The sequence below is a fragment of the Zeus faber genome (genome assembly GCF_960531495.2).
Source record: "Zeus faber genome assembly, chromosome: 18".
Taxonomy (NCBI): domain Eukaryota; kingdom Metazoa; phylum Chordata; class Actinopteri; order Zeiformes; family Zeidae; genus Zeus; species Zeus faber.
The window spans coordinates 28,774,488-28,783,970 of record NC_137210.1 but is presented as its reverse complement, the minus strand read 5'-3'; positions in this window follow the sequence as shown (position 1 = coordinate 28,783,970).

Below are 9,483 nucleotides of genomic sequence, written 5' to 3'. Positions count from 1 at the left end.
TTTTCTCCACCCTCCCTCCCATTCAGGCACAAGTATTGTGTCTTACTCCTGCTGACTTTCATTCATCTTCTCTAATGCATGCCTCCACTTCTCCAGGCTCTCCTCAAGTAGCTCCCTATTCTCGCTACAGATCACAATGTCATCTGCGAGCATCATCACCCACGGAGACTCCTGCCTGATTTCATCTGTTAACCTGTCCGTCACCACTGCAAACAAGAAAGGGCTCAGAGCTGATCCTTGATACAATCCCACCTCCACCCTGAATGCCGTCGTCAGGCCTACTGCACACCTTACTACTGTGTGACTGCCCCCATACATATCCTGTACCACTCTTACCTAAATCTCTGCCAGCCCCAACTTCCTTATGCAATACCACACTTCCTCTCTGGGCACCCTATAATGTTTTCTCTAAATCCACCAAGAAGCAGTGCAACTCCCTCTGTCCTTCCCTGTACTTTTCCATCAGCATCTTAAAACAAACATTGCATCTGTAGTACTCTTTCCTGGCATGGAACCATACTGCTGCTCGCTGATCCCCACCTCTCCTCTTAACCTAACCTCCACTATTCTTTCCCATAGCTTTATGCTGTGGCTGATCAACTTCATTCCCCTGTAGTTACCACAGCTCTGGACGTCTCCCTTATTCTTGAAGATGGTACCAGTACACTTCTTCTCCACTCCTCCATCATCCTCTCCCTTTCCAGGATGGTGTTAAACAGTCTCGTTAGGAACGCCACTGCCATCTCACCTAAACATTTCCATGCTTCCTTTAATCTGCAGTTTGTCAATCGGTGGTCTTAAATAAAGAGACAGACAAACGCTGGTTTTACTTGTACAAGGGTCGGATCAGACATGTGCTCTCGAGCACATCTCTGAGTCGAACAGTTTATTTTGGGAAGTCAGAAACAATATACAGTCAGTTTGACGTTACAGATTCTACGTGTTCAAGATAAGGCAAACTCTGTGACGGGTGAAGGAGTGGATGTTGTTACCGCTCTCCGCAGCTGCGTCGTGGTGAGGCCGAAACACTGATAGCTGCATCCGGACTGTCTGTCGGAATTAACACTGTGTGCTGAAAAAAATGACAAGTGACTGGCGTTACATGAGGTTGTGTTCTTCATTATGTGTGTGCATATATGTTAATGTGATTACATAGATTTCGATATATATTGTGACATTATATTGTTACAGGCCAACTGCCTTTCCACTCTTCATCTTCTTTAATGCTGACTAGTGTTGTCAAAAACTTATTTTTTCTTCTTTCTAGATGTTTGGTTTTTTTTGCTCTCTAAATATTGGCATTGGCCATTGAAAAACCCATATCGGTCGACCACTAATCGCAACGCAAGAATAAAGACGTAACTATCATTGCCTTGTTCTGATCAGCCTTTTTGAGCGAGGTGGTTGGAGTGCTGAAAAACATGCAGTTCCATTCAGAAAAACTGAAGAACTGATCCTGACCTGTTATTCCATTTTAACATTCCACATAGTAGACTGCGGAGTGGTGCAGTCTCTCATTTGTGACTATGATGATGTCTCTTCAGAATATTATTAGAACTAAAGCTCTTCCCACACTGTTCACAGGGGTAAGGTTTCTCTCCTGTGTGAAACCGCTGATGTGTTTTGAGGTTATTTCGTTGACTAACTCTCCTCCCAGTTTTCACAGTCACAATGTTTCTCTCTTGTGTGTGTGTAAGCTGATGTCGTTTAAGATTTCCTAAATGACAGAATCTTTTCTGACACTGATCACAGTGATATTGTTTATCTCTTGTGTGAGTAAGCTGATGCTGTTGGAGACTTCCTAAATGACGAAATCTTTTCTTACACTGATCACAGTGATATTGTTTATCTCCTGTGTGAGTAAGCTGATGCTTTTTGAGACTTCCTAATTGACTGAATCTCTTCCCACACTGTTCACAGGGATAAGGTTTCTCTCCTGTATGCATGCGCTGATGAATCCTGAGATAGCCTGATTGTCTGAATCTCTTTCCACAATGTTCACAGGAGTGAGGTTTCTCTCCTGTGTGTGTATGCTGATGTACTTTAACTTCATGCCTTGTCCTAAAGCTCTTCCCACACTCTTCACAGGGGAACGGTTTCTCTCCAGTGTGTGTATGTTGATGTATTCTTACTTCATGCCTTGTCCTAAAGCTTTTCCCACACTGTTCACATGGGTAAGGTTTTTCTCCAGTATGCAAACGATGGTGCTCTTTTAATTCACTATTTGTAGTAAAGCGCTTCCCACACTCTTCACAGGGGAACGGTTTTTCTCCCATGTGCCTACGCTGATGTATTCTTAAATTAGTCCTTGTCCTGAAGCTCTTCCCACACTGTTCACAGGGTAAAGGTTTCCCTGATGTGTGAAACCGCTGATGTGTTTTGAGGTTATTTAGTTGACTAAATCTTTTCCCACACTTTTCACAGTGGTAAGGTTTCTCTCCTGTTTGTGTACATTGATGTTGTTTAAGACTTCCTAATTGACAGAATCTTTTCTGACACTGATCACAGTGATATGGGTCATCTCCTGCGTGAGTAAGCTGATGCCGTTTGAGACTTCCTAAATGACGGAATCTCTTCTGACACTGATCACAGAGATATGGCTCATCTCCTGTGTGAGTCAGCTGATGCCGTTTGAGACTTCTTAAATGACTGAATCGCTTCCCACATTGCTCACAGAGGTACGGTTTCTCTCCTGTATGCATACGCTGATGAATCTTGAGGTAAATATTCATAAAGCTCTTCCCACACTGTTCACAGTTGTGCAGTTTCTTGTCACTTGGAGTAGGATGATGTTTTGTGTGACAACCTAAGAGAGGAGAGAGAAAGAAAGACAAGAGTGGATTATAAAACAAGTCAGCGAGGGCACTCATATGTGACCCACCACATATCTAGAGAATCAGAGCTTCCAAACAAGGTGTCACTTGTGCAAATCAAACAAATATTTTTAAAGCTATGACTTGTTAATGACAAGGGTTTGGCAAACTGTGTTTCTGAGATAATCACCTTCAAAGTTTTACCCACACCAGCTTCATTCAGCTCCCAGGATGCAAATGGTTTGGAAGACACAAAGCCTCATGGCTACTTAACAGACTGCTGAATGGGGCAATCACTGCTTTGTTCTTTTGTTTTGAAGGAATGTTGAACAGCGTCATCAACTCAACTATTTTTGTTTTTTTAAAAAGCTTTTATTTAACAGTAAGAATACACATTTTATAAAAGTAATTATTTAGGAGTTTAAAAGTACAGACACAACAAAATGTAGAGTCAGTCAATAATGTGACCCACCGCAGCAAAACCTGCTGTCTCGCGCATTCCTAAAATCACCAGGTGCAGCCAAATAAGTTGAAAAAACGTTTCTTGAAGGAAATGACATTTTTAAATCTGAAAATCTGCCAATCACCAACCTCAACTGACTTCGTCACGTGATCACCTTCTTCGGTTGTAACAACAGGAGTATCATCAGTCTCCAGAACCGGTAGTTCTTGAAAATATTCCATTTCATCGTAACATCAAGTTTGAAATACGCTGTTTGAAATGTTCTCCAAGTCTGGAGTAATATCACATTCAGGGTCGCTGTCGTTCGCCGCGTCGCTGTGGGAGAACTGACAATCATCGTGCAACACGAAGTCCAGTACACGCACGCTATATGTATGGAAGTATGTATATGTATGTGACAAATAAAAATCTTGAATCTTGACACTGACTTGGATCCATCTCACTGGTCTGATTAAGGTCTGAGATATGATTCAGAGCTTCCTCCACCCGCTTCACCTAATCCATAACGATACGGAGAAGAAAGTTTTCACAGGCAAGTGAAACCGGATCCTCGTCTTGTTTACGGAGGAGACGTCAGTGACGTCAGGATTTATTACTCGATGGTAGACGTTGGTACACGCCCCCTCCACAACGATGTCTCCTTGTGTGTGTAAAAGTACTACGATTCAAAGGTTGAACTCTATGGAAACGGTTTCACATTGTGGCTTCACGCCACATGGAATATGGAGGAATGATCTTCACCTGGACGCTGGCGTTGAAGGAAACCATCGATCGGCGTTGTTTAGCGCTGTTCAGCGTCTCGGTAAGTGAACTTTGAAGTCTTTCCCCATACTGTATCATCTAACGGGAATATTTAACTCCACGGTTTAACATTTTTCTACTATTTATAAATCAAACTCGGTTTTAAAAAGACGTTAAGAGATAAAAAAACCAAAACACAAAGGAACTTGAATGTAGAAAAATCTCTTTCCTTCAAGAAAGGTTATTTAACTTATTTGGTGCTGCTGGCCAATTTAGAATTGCGCGTGACAGCGGGTTTTGCTGTGATGGGACATATTTTAGTATGTTTAGTAAAGGCTGATCACTGAAAAAGAAGGTTCATTTGCAATAATGACCGACTGGCTGCATTATGCCACTATCCCACTTAACCCACTTTTATTCGGATACTTTTATATATTTGGCAAATGTTATTTATTTTTGACTATTTTTTCATTGATATGTTATTTTATCTCAAGACTGTTAAGCTTTTTGTAATGCTATTCATCTATAGACACGCAGCCATGATCACCACAACAAATTCCTCGTACATGTGAATGCATCTGGCGAAATAAAGTCATTCTGATTCTGCCCTACGCTCTAGTCATGGATTACCGCTGGCGAGTAGTCACCAATGCATTTGGTGACCATATCAAAATCACTTTCTTCTGTTTTATTAATAAAACATGAAGTAACTTTTTAACCTTAAAATAACAGCTTCAAAATCATTTTTATGGTACACTGACTTGCAAGATGCAGAATGGCACCAGCCAGCCCAAGCACACCCTGAACGCCTGTTCTTGCACTATGTAACTAATGTTCTGGTACAAAACTGCAGGAGCACTACGCCACTTGCTTAATGCTCTGCTCCAGTCATTATCGTTTTTTCCGCCTGGTAAAATTGATCAAGTAAATAAATAAATTAAAAACTTGCTGGTCAAAATGTCCGGAAATAATGCTCGTGCAAAACGTAGCCGCTCCACCTCCAGAGGCCAGATGGACCAGTGGGGCGCCCGGAATCAACAGGGCCGGGATCCCACCTCACCAACCCTCATTTTCATTGTGCCACAGGGTTTGTTTCACCCTCTGACTCGAGCATCTGAGCTGATCTGCCAGGCCGAGCAAATCTGGTACCAACACCGGTGGTAGCAGCAGCATGAATCATGATTTTTTTTTTTTTTTTCATGGACTAATTGCATTATTTATTTTTAAGAATAAATCTCAAATCTGCTCCAGTTTCATTTCATGTTGAAGCTACTTGACATCATTGGAACGCCATGCACAGGAAGACAGGGTCTTGGAACTTCCCATTTCCAACAATGGGGGAAGGCAGGAACCATGGATAGAAGAGCCATGATCCAGGAGGAAGTACGGAGCCTAGAGGAGGAAGGACGAAGGTCAAGGGCAGTGGAGCTAGCGTCCCAGGGAGCCTGGACTAAATGGGACCTCCCCAAGAGGAAGATCACATGGGGAGATCTATGGAAATTGGAGCCTTTCCACACTCTTTCCGATTAAGATCGGTGTATGACACACTCCCGACTCCAGCAAACTTGCACAAGTGAGGCATGAGAGAGAGGACCCATTATGTAAGCTTTGCGGCGAGAAGGGCACCATGGCACACATCCTGTTGGGGTGTAAAGTACACTCCCTAACACCCTGGAGCAGGAGAGATGCCAACCACATGGGAAAAATGACACCGTCAATTAAGTTTGTAAAGGAAGGAGAAAAGCCACTAACCACTGCAACAACAAGAAACAGCCTGCTACAAAAGGCCCGATCGTGGGAAATGGAGGTGGACCTGGAAGGAAGACTGCAGTTCCCCTGGTTGTCCAGACAACCCTGAGGCCGGATGTGGTACTGTGGTCTGAAGAGGCAAAGAAGATCATCCTCATAGAACTTACAGTCCCATGGGAAGGGGGATGCGACCTGGCCTTTGAAAGAAAAAACACCAAATACCAGGATCTCTTGCATGACTGCAGGGGGAAAGGATAGCAGGCATGGCTGTTCCCAGTCGAGGTCAGCTGTAGAGGATTCCCTGCCCAGTCAGTGTGGAGAATGCTCACAGCCATTGGGATGACAGGGAGGGAAAGAAAGACAGCAGCTCATAGGATGGGGGAGGCTGCAGAAAGGGCCTCTTGCTGGTTATGGAACAGGAGGGAGGAGCTTAGCCGGATGCCAGTAGGAGTAGATGGCCAGTGACTTGGCCACCACTGCAGACCCACCAACGGGAGGGTGTTGCGGTTCAGTGTTGAAACACTTGGTGAACGTTGGATACCATCTGACGACATCAACTCCTCCTGGCCAAGGCTACATTCACCAAAGGTGGATGAAGGGGAAGCATCTCTAGATGTAATTGTAGAATTTATAATAGAAAGTAGAGGTAAACCTCTTTATACACCACACTCAATGATTTGACCAAACTATAAATGTCAATGAAGTTTCATTAGTATTGTGGATATCTGTTGTGTTCATATCATTTTGCTTATTTATATTAAATGGGGAATCAACAGTTCATGAAGTTATTACCTGCTGACATCCATCTGGTCAACAGCTTGGGAGGAGAGGTAAAACTTACCTGACGGAGGTTGTCTGGTCTCCTTCCAATCTTCATCACTGTCTTCAGTCTCAGTTTCAGAAGAGTGTGAAGAGAAGAGCTGCTCAGCACCAGCTGGTTCTAAAGCAGCAGCTGGATCTGAGCTACTGGCTGCTTCTGACACTCCCCAGTCCTCTCCATCAGCTTCTGTTTCCATCTGTTCAGTTGAGGTGCTGGCTACAGGTTCTGCCTCTCTCTTCAACTCAGTTTGGCTTTGATGAAGCTGGGACCACTGAGCGCACTCTTCATCATGTTCAGTCTTCACAGGGAACTCCTCCTCTTCCTCTTTAATGTGTGGGGGCCCTGGCTCCTCCTGGCCCAGACTGGGGCTCCACTCCTGCTGCTCAGGAGGAAGCTCCTCTTTACAGACAGAGAGCTGCTGGAGCTCTGGAGGCAACACTGAAATACAGACAAACAGAAAGACGTGTGAAACCTCAAGATTGGCGCATTCTACTACATACGCATTGTTGAGTTTTCTAATACTCAATTCTAATCAGAGTTTACAATACAGGCACTCCTCACTTAACAACCTACCTGTTTAATGACTGTTCGGACTTAGGACCAGCTCTCTACTGTAAATGCGGCATGCACACTGCGTCTCAGCGTCAAGCATCTCATCACCGTTCTCAGTCTCGTTCCCGCAGTCTGTCAGTATTCACTACACTAGCATTCGCAATCGCCACGCCCTTTTACCGTGAAATAAAACGGGTCACTTAACAACCTCATTGTAGGAACTGAACTCTGCAGTTAAGTGCAGAGTAACTGTAATATGGAATATGTGATTTTAATTTCAGTGAATGACCAGCTATCTGTAAGAGCTCACCTGTCCTATCCTCTGGTCATGGATTGCCACTGGTGAGTGGTCACCAGTGGATTTGGGGTCAAACACTATCCCCCCCCCCCCTGTTTTGTTAATGTTTAGGGTGAGAAAGTGTTCACCAAACAACTGAATAAAGCTCTGGATCATAGACTTATGAGGTTGACTGTCAGAGTAGTTCAACTTGAGACCGAGGATGGTTGTATTATCGGAGTAATTCACCGTATAATGTGAAAATGCGGAATCAACAGTTCATGAAGTTATTACCTGCTGACATCCATCTGGTCAACATCTTGGTAGGAGAAATAACAAAAACGTACCTGACGGAGGTTGTCTGGTCTCCTTCCAATCTTCATCACTGTCTGCAGTCTCAGTTTCAGAAGTGTGTGAAGAGAAGAGCTGCTCAGCACCAGCTGGTTCTAAAGCAGCAGCTGGATCTGAGCTACTGGCTGCTTCTGACACTCCCCAGTCCTCTCCATCAGCTTCTGTTTCCATCTGTTCAGTTGAGGTGCTGGCTACAGGTTCTGCCTCTCTCTTCTCCTCAGTTTGGCTTTGATGAAGCTGGGACCACTGGCCGCACTCTTCATCATGTTCAGTCTTCACAGGGAACTCCTCTTCTTCCTCTTTAATTTGTGGGGGCCCTGGCTGCTCCTGGCCCAGACTGGGGCTCCACTCCTGCTGCTCAGGGGGAAGCTCCTCTTTACAGACAGAGAGCGGCTGGAGCTCTGGAGGTAACACTGGAAAAACAGACAGTCAGTGAAGAAAACCAGGATAGTTTGTCCAAGTTGAAGTGAGCTCTTTTAAAGTCACATATTCATCTCTGTAGTGGAAATTGAGGTTAAGTTTTCCAAACCTTAGTATGGATAGTAGATATAGAATAAGAAAAAACAGTTTAAAACTAAGCAAATTAGTAATTAATGATTGTTTAGTGGTTGTGTTAACACCATTATTCCATAACATGAAATGACAGGTTAGGTGAAGATGGGGAATTACAGTCTACTGTTAAGCTATCACCACTGAGAAAATAATAGTCAAAGTATTTCTTTTTGATATATTGGATATATCCACCACAGTACACCACAATTCTGTTAACACTAAAAAGTAACTGTGCTTAATATTATGACTAACAAACCATTAGTGAGGCAAGACTCGCGAGCGATTAAGTGGGCAAAATATGGGAAGTAATATATAAAAGAATGAGAAATGAAGGAAACAATGCCTTCTATTTATTAACACCGTTCATAAACTATGCGGTGTCAATGGATTTGAGGAAAGAGCAACAAATAGAAATAGCGTGGGTGCAGATGCATCAGAGACTAGAATACGTAGACTTGAGTCCTTCCCACGTGCACTGAAAGCTGTAAATATAATGGAAATGTTCTGTTTTGACGTCATGTGGGAACAGGACAGGTTGAAGTGGATCACACTGAGTTAATAACTTTGAGTTTCGGGTTATTGCGTCCGGGGACGGGGGCTCTAACCCGCTCCGTCAGCGGAGGGAAGAGTCCGCGGCGCAGGGAGACGGGGGTGAAGCGCTGGTCTCAAAACTGATTCTGTTGCCTCCTCTCACGTGAGGTTGGACACTGCTGGCGTGAGCATTACGTGCTGTGTCCGTAACAGTCATTTGTGTGGGAACAGATTCCATACGAGCTTTTCCATAAAGGAGACCAATGTAGGAATGACTACCTACTGCCTTTTTATCCTGCATTGTTACGGATTCCACGTGGGAAAGAGGTTTGTATTATCTTCTGTTGGTCAAAAGTACATGCAGTACAATTAGTCCCATAATGCATGACACTGATTTGGTGTGGTTGTGTACCATTAGGCTGGTTTTGTCAGACAGACCTGGCAACCCTGGAGCTGGGGCTAATGATCACCAGGGCTCCTATATAAGTGGCTTCCAGAGGAGGGAGCGTGTCCAGCATTCCCTGCAGCAAACCAGGTCGTTCTGCAAGTCTCATTATATTATGTTTCTTGTGTTTTCAAAATGGAGATCCTGCGCCTGCGCGGTACTCCCTAATCCTCTGGTACGCTGGGATGG